This window comes from Pezoporus wallicus, unplaced genomic scaffold, assembly GCF_028554395.1.
Source record: "Pezoporus wallicus isolate ANWC-B61680 ecotype Strahan unplaced genomic scaffold, APGP_CSIRO_Pwel_v1 contig_5552, whole genome shotgun sequence".
Taxonomy (NCBI): domain Eukaryota; kingdom Metazoa; phylum Chordata; class Aves; order Psittaciformes; family Psittacidae; genus Pezoporus; species Pezoporus wallicus.
This window is the reverse complement of record NW_026640754.1, coordinates 80,456-103,755: the sequence shown is the minus strand read 5'-3', so window position 1 is coordinate 103,755 and position 23,300 is coordinate 80,456. Positions and strand designations below refer to the sequence as shown.

General features: G+C 37.5%; 1 protein-coding gene across 1 annotated transcript in view; it reads right to left on the bottom strand.

Annotated features, from left to right (window-relative positions):
- TRMT9B (tRNA methyltransferase 9B (putative)) overlaps positions 1 to 23,300 on the bottom strand; it is a 109,154-nt gene that overhangs the window by 85,263 nt on the left and 591 nt on the right. Inside the window, exon 2 of the mRNA XM_057420263.1 lies at positions 17,994 to 18,044. The gene's annotated coding sequence lies outside the window, so the exon portion shown is untranslated. The remainder of the gene's footprint in view (positions 1 to 17,993; positions 18,045 to 23,300) is intronic.

Below are 23,300 nucleotides of genomic sequence, written 5' to 3'. Positions count from 1 at the left end.
TTGGAAACAGGAGGATGCTTAAGACAAGATAAAGAATGTGTAGTCAAGGGGAAGTGGAAGTGAGACTGTAATGAGTAGTGATAGCAGAGAACTATGTTTAGAAATAATTATTCAAGCAAAGGTGTGTGGACAGTAATGTGATTGGCTGAAAGAGTGTATGATCAATAAAATTGTTTTGTGACGGAAAAGTACCAAAAGAACTAACCACTACTAACCACTAAGCAGAATACTATAAAAACCTGTAAGCTCACTCAATAAAGGATTTCATTTGTAGCCAGAAACAAGAGTCCATGCCTCAATTGCCACAAGATCGGGCCTGGCAAAGGGTGCTATCCCATATAAAGGATGGCCCATGTGCAGTAGGGACCTTAGGCATGTTTATGATAATAAATAAACGAGGACTGTGTTCTCGAAGGTCAACGCACACTTTTCAGCCGAGCTGCAATGACAAAGTAAATTTGCGGAACCCAGGTGAAATAATAGCTGCTTCATTTTTAGCTCCCGGAGTAGCTAGCGCTCAAGCTTTGGCAACTTTAATAAGTTAGGATGTTGGCTTGCTAAACAAATTAATGTTACAGCATCCGCTCTCTCTGCGTTGCTCACTGATGTTGACTCTATAAGATATGCGACTTTGCAAAATAGAGCAGCAATCGATTTTCTCCTCTTAGCGCATGGACATGGGTGCAAAATTTTGGAAGGAAATGTGTTGCATGAATTTGTCAGGCCATTCAGAATCCATATATGAAAGTATCCATAAATTAAAAGACAGTGTAATGAAGCTAAGGGAGGATGATAAAGATTGGTTATCATCACTTTTCTCTAACTGGGGTATAACTGGGTTGCTATTGACTTTGGTTAAGGGAGGAATGATCTTTCTGCTTGCTCTCTTTGCCATTATATGCGTTGTACCTTGCTTATTACAAGGTATGCAGCGAATGTTATCCCAAGCTTTTGAAAGACGTGTATACTGCACTGCAAAAACAAGAAGGGGGAATTGCGGGGGCTGGAATGTATCAAAGTTGTCAGAGACCATAGGAAGGAGAAACTACAGCTGGCAATTAAGAGTGACCATGAGAAGGAAGAACTACAGCAGGCAATTAAAAGTGACCTGCCCCTGACTGGTACTTGGAAGATGTTGGAACTGGCAAGAAACAAGGACGTCGGAACTGGAAAGAGGATGTCGATAAGAAAATCAGATAGACCTTTCACCTGATGTAACTGCAAGGCAAGAACAGATGTGCTTGGCTAATTGCTTGGAAGCATATAAATATTGTGTAATCTGTTCAATAAACGATCCAGCTTGCACTCTACCTCTGGGTCCGTGCCTCCATCCTCACAGCCAACCAGCTGGAAAGTAGCTCTGCAGAGAAGGGCCTTGGCGCCCTGGTGGACAAACTGACCATTGTGCAATGCACCTTTACAGCAAAGAAGGTCAACACCATCTTGGTCTGTATTATGAAGAGCACTGCCCACAGGTTAAAGGAAGTGACACTTCCCCTCTAGTCAGCTCAGCTCTGGTGAGGCCCAAAGAGGATGTGGAATTTCCATCCGTGGAGATACTCACAATTTGCTGGCCATTGTCCTGGGCAGCTGGTTCTAGCTGACCCTACTTGAGCACAAGGTTTGGTCTAGATGATTTCAAGAGTTCCCTTCCAAACTAAATGATTCTGTGATTCTCTTGCTATCCATTAGGACTGGAAACAGTTTTTCACAAGTGCAAGGCAATGCAGTCCCTAGTACAAGGAGATCGGTTGCCAGATTAAAGACTTTGCAATCTGCACATCTGAAATAGAGACATGAACAAATAAGCAAAGTTGATGAGGCAAGGATATCCTAAAAGCAGAATTTATTTCATCAGAGGTATTCAGATAAACTCCAGGGATATTGTCCCCATTTATATGAAAAGGAGATTGGTAAGGACAAGCTTTGGAGAGCTGTATTACAGTCCCTATAGTGGATGATTATGTAAACTGTATACTGTACTACTGCATTTTTAATAGGGAACAGACTGTCACCACCATCTTTTTAGGCAGCAGTCTACAATCCCCAGGCAAGATAAAATCTGCTGTTTCCATTGAGTTTCTGCAGGCATTATGGAGCAAGCTGACTTGGAAACTGCTGCCTAGTGCCTAGCGGAAGGTGGTTCTTACAGCTTGCTTCACAGGTCTGGTAGGAAGACAGCTGAAACTTGGGAGGAGCCAGAAGCTGACAATGCGCTGATTGGTGTTATCTTGTCTCTTTGCTTTATGCTTACCCTTGTCAGCAAGGCAACAGGGTTTAAAATACCCAACTTCTTTTCCAAGCCTATGAGAACTATGACTTTGATAGTCACTTTTGCCAAGACTGAAAAAACAGACAACTCTTGATATTTTAACTCCAAAATGCTATTTCTATGTAATCTAGAATATGAATTTATAAAAGGCCAACTATTATGTGCTATGCAACTCTTACATCATATTTCATAGAATTTAAGGAATTTTGCACCCAGTAAGGAGATATAAACTGAGATTTACCTGTACAGGCAAGCTTTACAGCACAGCATCTAATATATGATAAGATTATACCCTAGATTATCACTTATAATTTAGTAAACAAATAATTACTTCCAGAATATTGCAATACTTTGTCTGATCATTCTTCATCTGCTGTTTTATCAACAGTGACAAAAAAATTAGTCAACAACTGTCATTACTTGTGGATGTTTAGGAGGAGGTTAATTTCAACCAGTCAAAATGGATTTCATAATTCATGTGTTTAGCGATGTGAAGGAATCCTGACACTTCAAGAATTCTAAAATGATGTGCATGGGAAACGTAAGAGATTGCACATACAAGTGATGAGGTGCTCTCTTCCTACACAAAAATGGAGCTGAAAGGATGAATATTTTGTAAGTGGATTAGGAAAGCTGTGGATTCCTCTCCCACCTGCTTTGTTTGCAGATTTTACAGTGCCTTGTTGTTACAGCAATAAATCAGGATGACCATTTAGCCTACTTACCTTCTCTCGCAAGGAGACATCCTTGTTAACCATCTCTACACAGGCCAGAACAGAAGGACATTATAGCACAGTATCAGCATAAGGGTTGAATGATTTAATACAAACTGTGTAGTCTGGCAGGAACTTCCAGTATCAAGACATATTTTTCACTTTCAGCATGGCAGAGAACATACTACCCTGTTCTCAAACACTCATTTAACTTTATCATGGAATGCCAATATCAGAACAAGCTGTCAACCACAGTTTTAAAACCACAGCATTCACAAAGTGATGTAACATGATTTACACTTTGACTTCAGATTCATAATATACAAGAAGTCTCTTTACATTCTTTGCTTTTAAGCAACAAAATATTTCAGGTCATGACAGTTCTCTACATACACAAAGCATGACAGAACAAACAGTATGCCAAGTGCTCTGCAACATGCTACTCCATGCTGTGACATGTTAGCTACTAAGAAATAGGCTATAATGACAAAATGCATGTTGCAAAATGGTGATGAGATGACAAGAAAAATGAGGTGACAGATTTTGTTCATAATTACTTTCACTTGAAAAAGTGCAAAGATACCAACAAATATTGCAGTGTCACTAACTCCCCCATTTATTATTTATCTCACTCCCAAGTCCATTCATGTTTTACCCCAGGGCCCAAAGAAAAATTAGTAAAAAAGCTATTAGAAGGAAAACAATAATCCCTAAAACCACATGACTGGGTGCTAGGGAAGGAGCATAGTGGCACAAGACAGACAGTGGCACCTTGACAGGTTTTAAATATTGTATTTCGAGGTCATGGTTTTGCCTTCTGATGATTTCTTTACCTTTATGTTTGCTTTCAAACTAATTTCTTTAGGTTCATCATTAAGAAACTCTGTTCAACATGGAATTCACAATCATAAAACCTCAGGCCTTCCACACACCAGTAAGATAAAATGATGCCACTGAGAAATCCTTTACCACACTTTAACTGCCACAACACTTAGTGCTTTATGTGTAATGTGCAAAGGAATGTTTATGAATTGAAAAGAAACAGCTCAGATTATTTCTGGTAGGGTCAATTAAACTTCATGATCATGTTTGCAGCCACAGCTGGAGCACAGTTCAGATCATGAACTGCTTCATTTCAAGCTAATTTAGATACTACATACTACACGGCCTTCTGGCGTAAGTTATAAAGCACATAATAATAGATCATACACCCTCAGCCTATGCAGAGTACTTAGTGAAAATGCCAGTAGTTAGTTACTATAGATACAGAAAGTGAACCATTTCCACATGTGAAAAGTGCTCAAGTCACAGCCCACAGCTGTAAGGTTGGAATTTGGCTCACCTAAGAGAGACTCTATAGGGGCATGATTAAAATGGGGAAAAACACACTCAGCATTAGCACAGGCTAATCCAACAAAAATACATCCTCTCAGCAGAACCACTGCATTCCACTCCTTCACAGTGTATGATGCATGTTAGTGTTGCATGAACACTAAGAACCTACCGCAACTAAACCCATCCCCAGCATTCCTTGTTTTTCTTCTGTTGGTGACTGACTCAGATCAGTCAGCCATCTGTCTGAACTGAATGTTGCACGATGACATAGCACTACCTTGGGTTATTTCTTTGTAAAGGGCATCTATGTCCTTGGCCACTATACAAGGGAGTGCTAGAACACCGCCCTGTCAGGACTCCTGTTATGGTTCTGTACAGCCCTGGGTGCTTTTACACTGTGTTTTTACATCACGTCCACCCTGTATCACATTAGGAAGGATTTCACAGATGATACCACAAAATACAAAGTTAATTTTACAGCTCCATCACCTCTTGTGGTTTTGTACCTAATTTCCCTACACTTTTTCTAATGAGGGAACCGTGTGTCCTACAAACTATGCCAAGAACTCTTCTTTAGAAAGAGCCCACAGTGTACCCAAACTGTGCTGAATGTTTCTTATGCCCAGGCAAGATAGCTATATTTAAAGAACGTGACAACTGCTTAACGTTGTAAGCATCAGTACAGGCCAACCTTGACTGGAAAGCAAAGGCATTCTACATTTGTAATATTTAACTCCCTGGTTATGAGCTTAGTCAGCAGGGCCACCAGATTTGAACATTCTAACTTTAAAAACCAAAAAGGAACATTTAATTGCTGCTGAGAAGGCAGCAGATACCACACTTAAACAGGGCATGCAAATGAAAGCTATTATTATTCATCACCAATTGTTAAGTTCCAAGTGAACTCAGTATTTCATTGTAAAAGACAGTAATAATGAACTCCCTCAGGTTAAAATGTAAAATAAATGGGAGTATACCAGAGTATATTGTAATTTAGATTTTTTTTTCCTAAACTACACAGTAACTCCTGATTTTTCATTCATCTTTCCCTCTTTAAAGTTATATAAAGCCTCTTCAGATATTGTTTTGTGATTGTGTTTATTCTGTCTGTTGAAGAAATTGTCTAGTCATTAACAGACAGGTTTGTTGAGGTAACATTGATAAAATTACATATGACATTAGACAGCAACTGTAAATCTGAACCACAATATGAAAGCAAAGGGAACTGCAGATATGGGAAGTACGAATAGGGTAGACAACTAATTAGTAAATAGGATTAAAAAATTATCTTAAAGGACCCAGATCATTTAACTGTCAGTGAAACTTATTGTAGTTATTGTATTATCAGATATCACTACCAATGAAATTAGATGACCATTTCTTATAAACCAGACACAGCATCAACAAACTGCTGAATGTGCAAATGGATCTTAAAATTTATATCAAAAAGTTTTGTTAGATAAAATATATAAGCATATACTAAAATAATCTGTAAATAGTTCTTAAAATTGATACTAAAAAGTTATGCCAGTGCTATGCCTGCCTGAGTGTTCTAAGTGTCTTCTGTAATAGGCAAGTTTAATTTATTAGTGTAGCATGCCCTGAGGGGAGAAAAAGTATTTTCAACAAAGAGAAAACATCTGCAAAGACACTTACACAGGCATGTGATAAACAGACCCATGTGCTCATCAAGTTAAAAAAGAATAACATTGTTTTCTGATGAATTAACAAAGCTACCATGTATCACAAATTAATCTGAATGTCAAGGTTTCTTTATTTATGTATTTGTTTTGTTTTGCTTTGGTTTACTTTTGTGTATCAAACATCTCAGGGCTGTAACGCAATGCACTATTCTGGTCTGAAAGTCATCAGCCACATTTTTAATCTCAGGCACAAGTAAACTCAGCTTCATTTTAACAGGTAGACTTTCTTCTGTGTAGCACTTCTTAATCAATGGTTACAGAGGTTACCGTGAGGATAATCTAGGCAGTCAGAGGACTGAAGAGCAACAAAGCTCTTATTTTTTTAAAGAATTTTCTTATGTAAGAAAGGTGGCCGAGATCCAGTTCTCCTACTCTGAAAGCTCCTCTGAGTCAACAACACGGTAGACATTTTGGAGAACTTACAACGAACTAAAAATGTGCATTCTTACTGCTGCCTTTTCATGCCTTACAAAAAGTTTCTGTTTTGAAAAAAAATTTCACCAAAAATTACTTCAGAAAATGACTTGCAAAACCAACAGTAACTAATGAAATATGCTTTTCCCTTTGACTTTCCTTGACATCAACTACACTGCCAGAAGGCAACTGGCTAAGCAACAACTAGCAGGGTCATACATGCTTGCAGAGATAACATTCTGGATTGCAGGCAGGAAGATAACTAGGAGAATTCAATAAAAATAAGGTAGGTAATTCTTGGTCTGAAGAACAAGAATAAATGTCATACATGTCTGGACTTTTGCTAAGGAAACCAATTGCAACTCTCATCCTGGAACATTTAAAGCTCAGAAGCTGAACTCCAACTCAGTGTAGAGCACAGCCTTGCATGGCAGAGAGAGGGACTGCAGGGCCTAAAGAATACCTGTTCTGTCCTCCACGACTGTATAGCAGAGTTACTGGGTGTGAGCTCCCACTCATCTCCCAGGTTTAATGAAGAATCAGAATGAACTGTTACAAAATCACTAGTTCTTCTAGATGCATTCCTTCTGCTGTATTTTAGCCTTGGTGAATGCAGATCACTCAACAGGAAAGTAAGATACAGTTTGTGGGACAAGTATCTTCTACAAGATCACCTGATAAAGAGTTGGAAAAAAAAGAGAAATTTAGGGTATGGAATTATTTGTTCAGGTTTGAAAGAATAAATCAAGGTTGGTACAAACTGATCCCAGTTTACTTTCTTTTTAAAAACTGGACAATTTGAAAGAAAAATGTAATTCCCTGCTGGCAAGGGAAAGCTACTGAGGTACTTAATAGGGCAAAGAATGACACAGAGAAACACTGGAAATATTAGTTTCTTATGAAAGATAAGCAAAGAAATGATATGAGAAAGATTAAAGATCTTTAAAAAAATTAAACACATTTAAATAACCATCATGGAATTCAAATGTCATGACACACACACACAAAAATTATTACCACTTCCAAGAAAATACCAGGAGAAATAATTTTCCTGGTACTTTCATTACAGATGAAAGAGTGATATATTAACACTGAAGAACTGAACAATAACCAAGCCCCAAAACCACTCAGTAAATCATTTAACAGAGTTTGGCAGATAGTACCAGGAAATGCTTAAAAAAAGTGTCTCCCCTTCAAGATGCAAAACACTGCATTATGAGGCTGAGATACCAAAACATTCATTGTGCTAGCTTTATTTGTTATAAAGGTCAAACATTCCAAATTTTATTCAAGTTGTTCAAATTTTTTTGTACATTTTAAATTTACATCTTGTAATCTTGTTTCCTTATTTATTTTTCCCATTGTGAAAGAGTTGATCATATACCCAACTAAAGCAGTTGGCACGTAAATCTCAGGTGCAGCAGGAAGTGACATAAGTAATTCATTACATAATCTCCGATTCTCTACTCAAACAGTGTGATATTTCTACTGAAATAGTATTTAAAACCAGTATTCTTCAGATGAGACAGAGATTCTTGGCCTAACAACTTTTGTAAGTTTTAATGAGGTTTTGAAGAGTAGACTTTTCTCTTTCCACAGAGCTTTACCCCATCGATGAAACCATCGGTCCATTACCAATATTATTCCCCTGAAATCACATTATCATGGCATAAACATGGGCTGTCAGAAACTGTGGATTTGCACAGAGGCTTTGAGAAATCTGTGAGTAGGCTTTATTGTATGGGAAGACAGACTGCACAAAGAAACACCACTCAATGAGCCAAAATTTAAGATCTTAAAGTTGCTACATCTGAGCTAGTGAACGTTCTTTTAGCATACAGATCTCAAGGCTTTGCTAATATGAAAACCTTCTCTGAGGGATAGTTTAGCTATAACTATTTTATAATGAAAAAAAGAAAAAAAAAGTTTGGTTTATAAAGATTAGGTATTGATTAAATGAGTTCTTACTACAAGTATAGAATACATATTCATATTACTTAAATAGGCTATAAACAAATAATGTTATTTTCCTTAGTGAAACCAGATTAGATGTACTGTAATGTTTCTAAAAAGCATTAGAGAATACCTTACCATCTCAATTCTTCTTTTTATTCTCTTCCAATTCTGCATTGAAATGCTCTTGCATGCCATCTTCCTATTTGCCATCATTCTTTGTTATACATTTTCAGCTTGTAACTCTCTCTGTAACTGAGTCAACTGTTGTCAATACATTTTTACTAATTTGACAGTGATGGACACAGCTGCATTTTAAAAGCTCCTGGAAAGCTGTGAAGTTTTGATGACCCTATCATTTCTCACAGGCCTACACTTGTTTTGCCACTAGTTTTCTAACCAGAACTTGTTGGATGTCCAAATTTGTGCTTGGTAGTTTGCATGCAATATGTGCTGGAGTAGACAGTATTTGCATGGTGAAAACAGTTCACTTATCTGGCACAAAAATATATGATAATGCCAGAAAAACATACAGGTGGCAGTTGGATTGGCTAAGCAAGGGTTCATGTTCTATAGTCTCTCTCTCAAGTAAAGGTTTCTTGTTTGGTTTTCCTGATGATTCATCTGATAATGCCTGGTGAACAACTACAGTGCTAAAAGCCTAGTGGGGACAGAGAATACAGCCTGATGGGCATTCCAGGACTTTCCTGATGTCCAGATTTGCACTTTCAGTAAAAACTAACATATTTCCAAATACATTTATGCCTATTCTGACTTCATTGAGGTCTGTTACATCTTTGATTCTGCTGTCATCTAGAAACATTTTATGCTTCTGTTTGAACATCATAAATTTCTTTAGAATGAAGGATCATTCAGAAGACATTTCTTGAGCTCACTGCATCTACTCTGTTGCTTTGTGTATGTTCAGTATGTGATCACAAAAATCTGCAAGACTGACTGACAGAATGACAAATCCTACCTAATTAGTACCTACCAGATTTTAGCCAGTCATCTTCAGCACTTCAAGCAATGTTCTACCAACATAAGATCTTGTTTTTCTAAGTCTAAATACATGAAGATTTGCATGAGTCAAAGAGAATTATTCAATGGTATTATGCCTCTCACCAAGTTTAAAGATATTTCAAGCCTGAAGGGAAAAAGTAATGTGATATAATCTGCACAAAAACTAATCAGATAAAAAAGAGTGGATGTGCAAGAAAAATAACAGAATGGAACACAATTTGCATTCTGGGCTCAATCTCAGAAAAAAAAACAGCAAAATAACTCAGTCTTTGAAAGATTACTACACATGAAAAAACCTACCAAACACCACAGATAAATGACTTAAGATGGGTTCACTTCAGAAGCAGCTTATTACCACCTATTGCCATTTAGACTAAATGGGAGTAAAATTTAAAAAAAACCTTTAACTTATTTTCTTCTAGTTAGTTCCAACTAGTTTTTCTCCATGAAACAAAAACACTAAGGAACAAATTATTTCAGTACACTGCCATTCAACAAATAGATAATGTACCTATCAACCCCACCCTACACTGTCTGAATATACGATATACACAAAGACAATACATTTGCCATGGTTAAGACAGAAACTGGTTAAGATAAATGGAGCCGCATACAGTGGCTTGTGCTATACACTACAGCAGATATGCAAGAAAGGCAGGAATAAAATCTAGTTCTCGCAAGGCCCTGTTTTAACCACACAATCCCCTTCAGGAATTCCCTGTAGTAAACAAATTTATTTAGATACAGACTTTTTTTCACAAAAACAATACATTTGCGATGATTAAGACAGAAACTGGTTAAGATAAATGGAGCCGCATACAGTGGCTTGTGCTATACACTACAGCAGATATGCAAGAAAGGCAGGAATAAAATCTAGTTCTCGCAAGCCCCTGTTTTAACCACACAATCCCCTTCAGGAATTCCCTGTAGTAAACAAATTTATTTAGATACAGACTTTTTTTCACAAAAACAAACCAACAAATCAAAAACCATCAACTCTAATACAGCAGGAAACACTGCTCTTTTTTAAGTGCTTTCAGATTTATGATGGCCTAAATCGCTCTCTACAGCTCCCTGCAGCTCTCTACATCTACCTGAAAGGAGGTTGTAGCTAGGTGGGTGTCAGTCTCTTCTCCCAAGTAATAAGTGACAGGACAAGAGGAAATGGCCTCAAGTTATGCTGGGGGAAGTGTAGATTGGATATTAAGAAAAAGTTCCTTATTGAGAGGGTGGTCAGGCATTGGAACAGAGAAGTGACGGAGTCACCACCCCGGAAGTGTTCAAAAACCGTGTAGATGAGGCCCTTAGTGACATGACTTAGTGGTGGTCTTGGCGGTCCTGGACTGGTGTTTGAACTTGGTGATCTTAAAGGTGTTTTCCAACCTGGTTGATTCTGTGAAATGTGAACAGAAGTTTCCTCTATAAGTTTTAGAAATACTTGGCTAGACACCAAATGCTGCCCTTACATAAGGCCACATAATCACCTGACACTTGTAACTGCCTCACTGATTTCCCAAGAATTTTAATCCTCTTTTCCTGAAACTATCCCTTTAGTGGGAAAAATTGTTTATTCTATTACTTAAATGCTTGCTTTAGAAAACAATTTCATTTATCAAACAGGAGGATAGTTCCCACTTTAAAACGTCAGAAGTCTAAGAGACTTCTTTGCACAGCAAAGCACAAAGTGTGGCTTGTCATATAAAAGGGCCCATTCCTCAACTGTGCACTCCCAGGCTGCTTCTACACATTTAAAAACCTTTCTACAGAAAAAATTAAGCTTCCCAGCAATTCTTTCCTGTGAGATGATCATGCAAGTAAAGCATATAGCTGATGCACAGCAATTACGAGGCTGTGCAAAGAGCAGACCAGAGATGGCTGTTTGATGGTTGGAGGCAGAAGTAACCTGAACTTCCTACTATCACAGATTTTGGTTTTATAGACTATTTGAATATATTAACTAATCAATTCACTCTGGTTGCTGTCAGATACATGTCAGTTTACACGTCAGACAGAAAATGTAACGGATCAAATCCCTAGCTCCGTGAAGTCAATAAAAGTTTTAACTACAGACTTCAAAGAAACCAAAATCTATCTCATTATTACTCAAAATGTTTCTCACTAGTGACTATACAACTGGAGCTACTCATTAACAATGATTCTGGTGTCTGGTTTTTTGCATGTGTAATTTACACCTGCATCCTCTGTAATAACTAAAGGTTGCAAAGTGACAACAGAATGTATTAGGAAGTTTCTGAACCACTAATTGTGGGAAGCCAGAACAATACCCCAGGGAATTACCACTTCACTTGAAAAAGGATTACTGCATGCTTTTCTTACAATAGAATAACAGAGACTGTATGGGACCACAGGAGGTATTTGGTCTACCCTCTGCTCAAAGGAGGATAAAGTAGAGAAGGTTTATCAGGCCATATCCACTCAGGTTTTTTATGTTTTCAAGGATGAAGACTCCACAAATTCTCTGGGCAACCTGTTCCAGAGTTTGACCACCTTGCAATAAAAATATTTTGTCTTATTTTTAAAGTATTTCAGTTCATACCCACTGCCTCTTGTTCTGTCACTTCTTTGCAGTGGTGTCAACCTTGTAGTTGTACACATACTGGGGGAACATTTGGAAATACCCACATTTGCAAAACCACCAGTGTAACTCCACTTCAGCTGTACAAAAGATCACTCAAAACATCATTCACTGTCAATCACTACTGTGCCAAAGAAAATTTAAATTCCCACCATACTCCTACATAAGCACTTCCTACTATTACTCCTGCAAGCAGTTTTTCCCTAAAAAACAGATCTGTCTCATAACACTTCTATACTGTTTGAGGTTCCAGAATCCAGAAAGGGCCTGTCATACAAAAGGGGTGGAGGGTGGGTGATGAAATGAGCTGTGCCTAGAAAGTCAAAGCAAATTCTCAGAAAACAAGTTTTACTTCTGTAGTGCCATGATTCATAAAGTAGGAGGAAAAGGAGAGCATGAAATTAATGGCTGGGAAGAGCCACTGCCAAGTCCGTAGGAACTACCATTCTGTGATTTCCAGCTCTTTCCTCCCTTAATGTCAGCAAAACAGCAAGAAGAAGGGACCATAGACTGCATACAGTGCTGCAGCTCTAGCACAAATGGAACAGACAATGACTGCTCCCAGCAGCCTAACACCCTTGGTATTCAGCTCCTTTGCCTATGCCCAAAAACAGACTTCAGCGGTAATTTCTCTATCGCAAAACCAACTGGTAGTTTATGGCTACGCTGGGCATTCACTGATCTAGCACTTGTGTAGGTACAACTGTTGAGGAAAAGAAACAGAACAGTGCACAGGGAGCCCTACTGCTACCTTGACCCATTCTGCTGTGATGCAACGCAACTGGTGGCCACCAAGGATGGAGTATGACAAAAGTCAGTCTCTTAAAAACAAGTATAACCGCAGGAACACTTTTCCGTGTGAACATAAGGGAGCCCATATTCTTTCCCAGTGCCTGAAACACCCACAATCTCTAATATGAATGAAGCTTTGGTGACCCAGAACTCAGCTGCCTTCTGTTGGGATTATGCAGATCAAGCATGGAAACCATCCTGTGGTACTCATGAAACTCAAACTCCGACCAAAAAAAAAAAAAAAAAAAAAAAAAAAAAATCACCAAACCCAATAATAATTAAAGTTGAAGTTATTTATTAATATTCTTTACAGTTATGCATAGTGGAATTAAAACAGTTTAAAACTGAATCTGTTGCTTCCTCTTACTAAAACATAGTTTATTGGTTTTGTTGATTCCAATAACTACACTGTTCAGCTGAAAACTGGATCTCTTCAATAAAAAACTGCGGTTTTTAAGACTGTACTACCAAACTTCTACTTCTAAATAATTATTTGAAAGGTTGGCAACAATCTCTATTTTTGTCTTTATCTTCACTTTCCTAAAAGTGAAGCTCTCTTAAATCTATTGCTCCTGGGATGCATTATGTATCACGGAAAGTAATTAGAAAATTGTTTAAAATCTTAGATCATTACTTTTGTGCAACTAGAGCTGACTTCAGTTTCTTGCTTGAAAGATTTTTTGACAAATATTGCAGTTAACTGCCAATTTTCTAGTGGGAAAACAAAACAAAATTTCAAACTGGTATCTTGGCTTCTCCATCTCATCTGAAACATTGCTCCCAACTAGTTTATTAAATGCTGAATGTATCGCTCCAACTCGGCACATTTAATAAGTTAAGCAGGAACTGAAATTTCTATTCCTTCAAAAAGCCAAGTCTACAGGAAAACAACATAGAATCATAGAATTAACTGGGTTGTTTAGAAATGCAGCCTTCCTAAAACGACCTGCACAACACACCGCACACCAATCTCAGACATGATAACTACTGAAGATTTTGGAAGGCTGAAAAGCACACTGTACCACTGTTACAGAGGGAACTACAAGCAGGGGAAATGCACTGTTTCTATTTTGTTTTACATTTAATAGCACTTACTACTCTCAATTTAAAACTCTACTTAATTTTTATTTCCTAAAGCACCAAGACTTAAGAAGTTAACACAAACTGTTTTTGAAAAGCTTGTAAATGCTTTGCTTACAGGTACATACAGATATTTTCATCTATATATTTTAATGACAGAACTATAGAAATGAAGTATGCAGTGGAAACAATAGTGAAATCTAAGGTAAAGCCCAGTATTCTGAAAACTGAATTTTTCAAAAAATACAGCTGACTATAACACACAAGACAATGACATTGCCAAGTGCTTATTTAAAAACAATAATCAATCATTCTATAGGCATTGTTATTTCTTACGTAAACCACCTTAAAATGATTATTTTATTTTAAAGCAAGATTTCTTAAAACAGTCATTCTGGGGAGAAATTGTTATTTGCAGTAAGAATGAATAAAAGCATTATGCGTTTCTATTGAGATCTACAGAAAGGTAGTCATTGTCTCAAAATGAAGCAGTACCAAGACAGAAGATTTGCATTAGATATACTGACACATTAGCTTTCATATTCTTCTGTTTGAGGCAGCAAATGAAGGATCAGAGGTTCTTTCCAATTACCACTGTGCTCCCAAAACACTGTGGACACAGAGAAATCAGAGCTATAGTACAATCTGAACACAACCTGTATTTTGCTTTAAGTGACATCAGAAAGTAGCGCATCCATGACTTGCCTGCATTATAACACCCGGAAACAGGCAAGCTCATGAGAAGAGAGACAGCTCGGTCCCGTTAGTGTGAATATAATCAGAGCTTTGCAGTCTGCAGGAAAAGATAAATGAACTACCTTCCCTTTTGCTTCCAGTTCTTTCCCAATAATTATTGATTCTACCTAAATTTCCCTCTTCAAATACTCAACATTCCTCTTAAGAGCGTAAGCCTTTCTCAAAGAGAAAGCCATTTGGATAAATTAGACTACAGGCAGCCACCATCTTTGCTCACATTTCATCATTCTTGACACGTGGACTCCGATACGCTGTAAACGGTCAGCGCATAGCTTATTAGGAAACCTTCCATTCTGATGTACTGTTTACTTAACTGTAACAGTTTACTTAGGTAGTCTGTCTAAAATATGAATCAGCCTTACAATGGTATAATCTGCTTTTAAGCCTGGAATCAATTACTGACCATTAATTTTGTTAATGTTGTTGCAGAACTCCAGAATTATGGAAGTCTGTTACCCACTAGCATTAGCACTGTAAACAGCAAGAGTATTCCATTCACCATTTCTATCAAGGTAATGCAGGTACCAAAAAAGCACCTTGGAGAGTAATCTGAGTTTTTTAAAATGTTTAAATACAATGCAGAAAAACATGTTACACTTTCTATTTCTACAGTAAATAATAAATATTTGTATCTGGTCTACACAGTTAACTTTTGGCTTAGATTTATGGCCAGATATCAGGGTGTTAAAGCAGTACCAACAGGAGGCTGAAGTATTACAGGAATGATGAAAGCTGACACAGTGACACCAAATTCTCCACAGCTCAGCACCCCAGGACTCAAACCAAGTAGTCTGTCATAAGAAGGGTCTGCAATGCATCACAAAGGAAAACAAAGACAACAGCTTGTTAGGTTTTCAACTCTTCAGAGAAGTACAGACACGAACTGTGTGTGAAATGGGGCTGATCTACCAGTACCAGCTCAGCAAAAATGCATGCCAGCACACTCCTGAAAAACAGCAGGATAAGTTGTTCACTTAAAGAATTGTGATTGTTTTGATAGGAGGTAGAAATATGAAAATAAATAGAATACATTATGTCATTAAAAAAAAATACTCTCATATGTATGCGCTTATCACGGTCTTTGAGCCCTTGTGAAACCCTTCTTGGACAATCAGGAGTTGAGGGACAAAATCACCAAAAAAGATGCTTAAAATGTAATGCTTGTGTGTAGTATGAAAGGGACAGAACAGATGAGACAGAATCCATTTGGGATGGGCTACTTGATACAGAATCACCTATGAGAAAAGTGTGATGAGCCTAGTCTCATATGACCAAAACTTGGTACCACTGCACGCACAAATTATGTCCAATGTATGTTGGAGGCACAAAATAATGTTTTATTGGTTTTTTTCAAGAATAGAAGTGAAATTAAATGAGGTGATTTATTGTCTCTATATAGATCGTTAGTGGACAACAGCCAAAGAACAGATACTAATTTATCTTGTATAAATATGGTGAAGGAGAAAGATAGGTAGGAGAAAGACTGAAACACTAAGTGTTCTTTAAACAATCAGGCTGAAATGAAGAATTTGAGAGCATTTACTTCTCTCCTGCATGATCCCATGCTCCACTGAAAAAAAATATCCCCAAATTCAATCCTGTCATCTGCTGTCTTTGGCCTAAGTGGCACACACTTCCTGCAGTACGCTTGTCAGAAAAGGTTGGAAAGATGTGGCTGCCATACCCCAGCCTATAGAGCACAATGTGATGTTACTAATGTTCAAGAAGCAAATCAGACATAAATAATAGCAAACAAGTAGGAGCCAAAGTAGAAAGGAGTGGGAACTGTAACATTCACCTTGTTGCCAAGAGATAAATTGTTGCCAATTAGGCTATTTAATTAAATAAATGTTTTCTGCCACCTTGGTAAAATTTAAAGTAGTCACTTTTTGCTCAGGTCAGACTTTCTTCACGTAACACTACATTTACACATTCATAATCTTTGAAGAAAATTCATATATTGTCTGTTCTCACTGATGGGAAATAATTGCCTAGCACTCTAAAATCTCTGAAGGCTCATTATATAAGAAAGAAACATGAAAACTCTATGGAACTCTATGAATGAGAAATGCTTAAGACAAGGAGCTGTTGCTTCTCCGATCCTGAAGAGTCAATCTAAGAAGAGTAAGTAAAACCAAATTTTTAGCTATATCAACTCCTTTTGAATTTTTCAAGACTAGTAACTTTATCATTAACTAGCTGGAAACTCAGTGATTTATCTAGTACTAGTAGCACTGACATATACTGTCTGGTTATATGCAAAGGTACCTGACTGATTGTGAACAGCATGATACCCCACTCCAGCCTGAAGTCCAGTCCAGTAGTAACAAATCATTTTTTTTTTATTCACTTACCACTATAAGCAGGTCATGAAGTCTTTTCTGATTTCTATGTGTTTCTTAAAATGCATTTTTATTGACTAAAACTCTAAATTTAAGTCCACTTTTATTAGTGACTACACAGAAAATAACGTCGTTTTTTTGCAAGAGGCTAGATATTAAGCACAATAAGCTTTCTTTCTTCCCTTCTCCATTGGTATAAGATTTGGGTTTACAACACATGCAGACTTTTAACGCACATATGGTATAATGCCTGTAATTGTTTCTCCCTTTTCTTAAATTTTATAAGAGTGAACAGTGACAATTATTACAAATTTTAAAAGAAGTCTATATGGCAAAATATATTCAAAACTAAACATCTCAATATAATTTATATCAGAAGATGATCATAAGTAGATGCAAAACATCCAACTTGATAGCAAGCGATATAATAGAGAATATATATATCAGCAAGCATATTAGAAAATATTAGTGAATATAAAACAGATACCAAAATAAATTGTTCTTTAAACTTCAACCAAGAACAGAGAACACATGCCAATCATTATCTTTTACTTTTGCTATACATTCCTTTAAAAATAGTCAGCTTGTTCTTTAATGTGAATACATTAACACCCAGGAAAAAAAAAATTAGTATATGCAACACAATTGTTAGCCACCAACTTTCAGCTGAAGGAAAACATCCTGATAAACTGAAAAGAACACTGACTGACTTGCTTTTTTCCCCCTTTTTTAGTGAGTAACTTTCATTGGAAAAAAAAAAGTCCTCGTTTAATTAAAGTCTTTTTAGCGCTTCTTTAGCTGCTATTCTGCTTTTTGTTCATTATTCAGTTACAGTCCTGCACTAAAAGTTTTAACTTCAAGAATAAATTATTCAGAGCTATCTCTTTAAACTTTATATTTCACACTCTAATGCATTATTATTTGAATAATTACAACATATATTAATAGGAGCAAATATCCCACTGAATACTTAGCTATTTTTATAAATCTGCAGATTGTATGTGACTCTCCTACCAGGCAATAATGGCAGAAGGAAGGAGCCCAATCAGTCCAAGGGTTTTCTTCCTAAAGAAAAGACAAATATGACTCATGTCATATCCAGAGCTAAATTACTTTTTTAAACTGGAGAAATTTAAAATAAAACCTTTTAGAAGGTTGTTTAAAACTTTTCAAGTTTGTTGCTCTGCACACATAGAAACATTCAGCTGTATCTTTTGGAATGAACAACTACATATCATCATATATGGGAAAAGAAAAAAATACAGTGAACATGAAAACAGGGAAGTAAGTGATTCCACTTACTGGTGTTCCCAGGATAGTGAAAGTATTTCCACAACTTCAAAGTATAATTGCCAGATTTACCAAACCCCACTTATCAATGGCAGTTGATATCAATATCCATACAAACATACCCATATGTATTCAAACATGCCAATACTGTAAAAACCATATATAATTTTAGAAGGGAATACATTCAAACCTGGTACAAGCAAATAAGCAAGTTAACTGGACACCTAAAATTATGTGACTGCAAACTGTTTTTCAGTTTTCTGTTTTTCCTTTCCCAACAAAAGATCCAGAAGCCCACATGAAATACACACATATGCTATACAGTATGTATGAAGAAGTTTGGTACTGCCCTGAGGCATCATGGTTGCTTAATGCTAGTCTGCAAAAAATGCAGCAGTGTTATTGCCAACTCCTTAGAAACTTAACTCAGGCCAAGACACAGACAATACAGGTGCTTACAATTCACAGGCCAGAGTACTTTCTTAACTGCAGGATCCAACTGCCATTCTGTTGAAAAAACATGGAGCAGGGCTTGCCATATTCTGTTATATCACTGCCAGGATAACAGAAGGTAGCGAGAAAACAAATGCCTTGCATATAGCAGCCCATTGTTGCTGTGTATCCCCATTAAACAAAAAAGATTCAAGTCAACATATGGCAGAAAAGTGATCCTACCCAGGAAGAAAATGGGCTACTGGAAATAATGACAGCTCTGCTCCATTCCTGTTAAAGTGCTACTGAAGCAAAGAATTCTGTAGTCCATAGGCACAGAAGCAGCGTGAGATTTAGCCCAAGAAATAGGGCATTTAGTAGGGAGTGACACATCCTCATCTCTAATTCATGCTCCCAAGACAATTTAAATTCGTGCAGTCACTCTTTAAGATGGATTACTTGGAGGAAGGAGATGCCTTTGAACATTCTTAGAACAAAACTGAATCTTCCAACTCTTGTATCAGTAACCTAACAGGTTGTTAAATAAAAGGTTACTCAATGCCCCCATCCTTCACATTAAAAGCAAGCAGCCAAATTCAGACTCTCTGAATATGTCTGCTTGCCATGTCCTGACAAAACAGAGCCGTTAACACTTAAGCTGAGAATTGTAAATAGCTGAATGGGAAATAGATGCTAAACTGCTCTAGCACAGAACGTGCACAGAACGCACTTCTGAATGTGCACAGAAGTAAAATCCTAGACACTGCAGAGATAGAAAGTAAAATCAGGGAAAAGCCTTCTGATTTTAGGCATCTCCTAAGTTAGGTAACAGCTGTGCAAGATTTCTTGGATCGCATTTTTTGACTTAGGGACCTGAATTCTCCCTAAATCCTGCTTTAGGTACTTAAGTCCTTTATTGGATCTAGCCAATAAACTCTCTCTGTCTTTACTCTACCTGGTTAAGTATTTTAGATCCTATTATGTTCTGCCTCCCTTTTTATTTTTAATGAGATACTTATCTTTCTAACATGTAGTTAACTGTTTATCCCATGTGTAGTTGTTTGGTGGAGGCTCTTATACTCACCAGTGCATACATAATTACTAAGCGTAATTAAATAACTTACTAAGGGACTTATTTCAAAAGTACTGAGCACCCAAATTTTCTCAAAGGGAATTAAGATCCACTAAACCCCATACTGCTGTGCTGTACAGAAATGCCAGAGAAAGCAGCAGCAGCCTAGCCCTGTTCAGCTCACCCTAACCACCAAGCCCAAGCTGCAAATGCAGCTTTGTGGCCTCTTGTCCCTGAAAAAAAAAATACTCCTCAAAGCCAACTTCTACCCAACGCTGTTGCACAAAGGTTAGCATTTGTTTTCCTGCAGTGATGCTGAGTGTTTTTCCATTTAAAAATTTGCCTGCCAGAACTATATCACTGAAGCCCCAGAAGTCTACTTAGCAACAAAGAACAAACTGAAACAAAACCAAACCAAGTTGGTTCTGAGCATTCATTAATTCCTAGCCAGAGCTGAAGTGACTCAAACATCAGCAGCTAAGGCCTTCAAAAGCCATTGAGGAATTGTTTTTTTTTTAAAGCATATGACTCTTATTTGCCTAATCTAATCTTTCTCCATTTTATTTTGCCTTTGCTACACATACTTTGGCAAAAAGTGACAACAGCTAGCTAGTTAGCTGGCTACTTTCAAAGAAATAAGGGGGAAACAGCCAGAAAGCTATTACCACATTTGTCTTAGATTGTAACTGCCTTCCTTGGGTTAACCACTTGGGATACGTACCAAGACTGCAAAAAAAGGGGCACACATCCAGATTTCCAGAACATACCTAATTTTAGGTCCACCACCTGCCACTGCCCTTGCTTTAACTGGGGTCAGTTTTGCTTCATTTTGTTACTCCTGTCGATTTTTGAAGTTCTTAATTCAGCATAATTGCACATATGGTCAAGTATCAACTTAAACCACTATTTTAAAGTGCTCAAGGCCAGACTGGATGTGGCTTCAAGTAACCTGGTCTAGGGAAATGTGTCCCTGTCTGTGGCAGGAGGGTGGAATTAGGTGATCTACAAGGTCTCTTCCAACCCAAACCATTCTATGATTCTATTATTTTATTGTCATGTTTAATGGGGTTGCACACTCTACCTGTACAAGGAATTGCTTATAGAAACGTCTGAGTGATGGCTTACAAACTGTAAGAAAGCAATGTACTTCTACCTCACTGTACTGAAAGCACAGTCCTTTGTAGGTACCTTTCTGAATGGGGATGACCAAGACTTACATCAGCAGTTGTAGGCAAATGGAAAAGACAATCCCTGAAGTGTTTCTTCGAATGGCCCATGTGAAAAGTACAATGCCATGGTTTAATTTTGGTTTCAAGTATCATTCCTCTGACCCTACACGAGGAAAAAAAAAAAACATAAAACCAAAAAACCCCAGATTTTTGTGTGCATGCTATTTTTAATGGAGTGGTGGTGGAGCCATGTGTGTTATCTAATCTAGTAATAAGTCGCATGTTTCTCTTTTCCTCTCTTACATAACTATCACATCCTATCAGTAACTCAGTGAAAGATTAGAAAATCAGTTTTTTTCTTGTTCAGTTTAATATGCCAAAGGTTAAATAATACAACAAAAAACAAAGCTTTTAAAAATCAGCTGTAGTTTAAAGATGTAAGAATGACCACACTGGGTAATAACAAAGTCCAACTCAGCCCAGTACCCTGTTTCCAATCATGATAAAAATGAAAGTGTAGAGAATAAGGATGAGGTGAATGATCAGATTTCCCCCAACACAATCTCTGATATTCCAGAAATCTATGTCTCGGGGACTTCCCGACACAAAAGTGATTTTATGCAATGGATCTTTTGAATTCTCTGGAATCTCCACATTCTCCTCCTGAACCCACCCATAGTATGCCAGGCTCCAAAATTACTTGATAGCCAGAGGATTCCCTGTATTCTTGCAGCATACTGCTGACACACATTTTTATATCAAATTTGAAGCCCGTTTCTTTAATTAATTTCCAACAACTTTCTACAACCACAAAGAACAAACTTAGGCAAAAATAAATCTTTTTTCTATCTAAACCTGAAAAATTTACTTTTTCCCTTGTCGCACGGAAGCCCTGAGTGTCCAGGAGAGACTTAAGACAGTAAGGGTGACTATGAATAGAGAACAGCATGTATCACAAGTATCAGGAGACAGAGAGGGGTTACTGTGACAGTAAGTACTGCTAGCAGAAAGTGCAAGCTCTGAACAAATGTACTAAGATTTCTACAACTGGTGGGAGCAGTGTAAGATGTCAGGCTCCCTATTCATCTACTCATCCATCCTACTCCAACTCCCTTTCACTGTTTTTAGTTGTTTTGAAGTAAAAGATGGGAAAAAAATCAACTCTTTTGATCCAAGCCCCCAAGGCTGGCAATGCCATGAGTACTTTGTTCCCATACATGGGGAATTATGAAAAATAGCTGACTGCAGCTGACAAAATTGCTAGAATTGTCAGTATGAATGCTAACATATGAACTTGCAAAGGAATCATTGGAAGTGGCAATAGTGGAAAGAAAGAGGTTTTCATTTCTTCTAGATCTTAATTGCTCCTAAAGGACAACCTCAGAATCCTAACTCCAGTGTTCGAAGGAAGTCCCACAAGCCCTTGAACTTTGTCCTAGTTTATTTTTCTTCTCCATTTCCACACGTAACCTAATCTAAAAGGCATAGTGAACTCCCATTCCCTTTAATGACTGTCCACAGTACTTCTTTCAGTTTTACTTCTATCTAAATTCTCTGCTTATCTCCCTACACTTTGTGAAGGGCCAACTCACACCTGAGACACCTGAAACAAAATTCATAACCCATTAAAACTATTCATAATAATTCAAAGCACTTTACCTCATCCTGCTGCCATTCAAGCTCACACTAAAGGCATTTCTTTGATCTTTCCTTAGTCTGTCACTTAACTCACTTCACTTTTTGAAATTAATTACCTTTCTTATCCATGCTTAAAACATACCCATGTTCTCTCACATACTTCAATCATCGGAACACCTTTATTTCTTCGACTTTAGGAACATGAAAGACAACGGAAAGGCAAAAGATGCAGTATAGGGTGGCTGAGTTCAGGCAAACCACCTAGACATAAATCCAGACAGCATCTTCAGTATAATCCTCCAGCCCACTGTATGCAAAATACAGCTGAAGACCAATCTTTCCTTTCATAAGGCCATAAATTAATTTTCCTGATGTGTAAGCTTTGCCTGGAAGGTTTTAGAGGAACTGGTATATTTACCTGAGATTTTTGGATTTATGAGAGCTTCTAACAAAAAAAAAAAAAAAAAAAAAGCTACTGTAAATATAGTAACACTCATGCAAGAGACTTCAAGCATTCATTTAAGCTGACATACATCTGGAAACCCTAAACGTTTCCCTACCAAAATGTACTGTACTATTTTAGGTCCAGTAAGTCTGGTACTTCCCCAGAGGCGCTGGATTTGCTATTTTACACTCGCGGAAAAGAGAGTTTACTGAACCAACCAGCTGTAACGGCAGATGCACACGGGTTTGCAGAATGAAAGGATCCGAGCCCATCCC